At 45.6% G+C, this 1,675-nt stretch overlaps 1 pseudogene; it reads left to right on the forward strand.

Moving 5' to 3' along the window:
• Positions 1 to 363: 363 nt before the first annotated feature.
• On the forward strand, positions 364 to 1,275 carry LOC129485255 (mas-related G-protein coupled receptor member X1-like; annotated as a pseudogene).
• The last annotated feature ends 400 nt before the right edge of the window (positions 1,276 to 1,675 follow it).

The following is a 1,675-nucleotide window of genomic DNA, read 5'->3' on the forward strand; positions in this document are numbered from 1 at the left end:
GTCCACGCTGGTTGAATGGAGGTGTTTCAATCACAATGTTATTCCTATGTCAGCAGAAAACTGTTTTGCAATAGACAGAGCCCAGCAAGAACTGGGTTTAAATCTGGAGTTGACTCCTTACCTTTTAATAGGTTACTTATTCTCTGTGAGCTTGTTTCTCTCCTCTGTAAAATGGGGGCGGTACTTCCCAAGTAGCAGGGTGGTGGTGAGAATCAGAGATCATACAGCTGCTGATCACATCTTGTTTTTGTTCCCAGGGGCACCAGACTAGGGTTTCTGAGAATGAATCCAACCATCTCAGCCTTGGGTACAGAAATTGCACCAATCAATGATACAGAGGAGACCCATCCTCACTGTTGTGGCATGGAGGTCCTGGTCCTCATAGTGCTGATCCTCATCATTGACCTGGTTGGGCTGGCAGGAAATGCAGTCGTGCTCTGGCTCCTGGGCTTCTGCATGCACAGTAACACCTTCTCTCTCTACAACCTCAACCTGGCCAGGGCTGACTTCCTCTGCCTCTGCTTCCAGATTATAACATTCATTAATTTCCTCAGTAACTTTGTTAGTTCTGTCTCCATCCATTTCTCTAGATTTGTCACCATGGTGTTGTTCTCCGCCTATATTACAGGCCTGAGCATGCTGAGCACCATCAGCACCGAGCACTGCCTGTCCGTCCTGTGGCCCATCTGGTACTGCTGCCACTGCCCCACACACCCATCAGCGGTCATGTGTGTCCTGCTCTGGGCCCTGTCCCTGTTGCAGAGCATCCTGGAGTGGATGTTCTGTAGCTTCCTATTTAGTGATGTTGACTCTGATAATTGGTGTCAAATATTAGATTTCCTCACTGCTGTGTGGCTGATTTTTTTATCTGTGGTTCTCTGTGGGTCCACCCTGGTCCTGCTGGTCAGGATCATATGTGGATCCCGGAAGATGCCGCTGACCAGGCTGTATGTGACCATCCTGCTCACAGGGCTGGTCTTCCTCTTCTGCAGCCTGCCCCTCAGCATTCAGTGATTCCTATTATACTGGATCAAGACGGATTTTGATAAGTTACCTTGTGTTGTTCGTTTAATTTCCATTTTCCTGTCCGCTCTTAACAGCAGTGCCAACCCCATCATTTACTTCTTCATGGGCTCCTTTAGGCAGCGTCGAAACAGGAAGACCCTCAATCTGGTTCTCCAGAGGGCTCTGCAGGATATGCCTGAGGTGGATGAAGGTGGATGGCGGCTTCCTGAGGAAACCCTGAAGCTGTCAGGAAGCAGATTGGGGCCATGAGGAAGAGCCTCTGCCCTGTCAGTCAGACGGGACTTTGAGAGCAACACTACCCTGCCACTCTCGACAATTATATGCGTTTTTCTCATCTGTGCGCCTCTGAAATGCCCCAGTGACACCCCAGTATCTTCAAATAGTTTTATTTTTAATCTCACATTTCTAGTTTTACTCAGAGAAAGCATTAATTTTAAGGTACAATGTTTAAATTCTTCTTCACATTAGCAATCAGTTTAACCTGTTTTCTTCCACTGAATTTTTTTTTACTGAAAACATTTTTTTTTTGCAATTTTCATTAGAATGGAAAGAATTCCTGTACAAAACTGGAAAATTCTGCTTTATAATTTTTTTTTTTACCTAACAGTGTCAAAAAGAAGATTCCTTATTTATCTCTCAGACTATGTTC

This window comes from Symphalangus syndactylus, chromosome 6, assembly GCF_028878055.3.
Source record: "Symphalangus syndactylus isolate Jambi chromosome 6, NHGRI_mSymSyn1-v2.1_pri, whole genome shotgun sequence".
NCBI lineage: Eukaryota > Metazoa > Chordata > Mammalia > Primates > Hylobatidae > Symphalangus > Symphalangus syndactylus.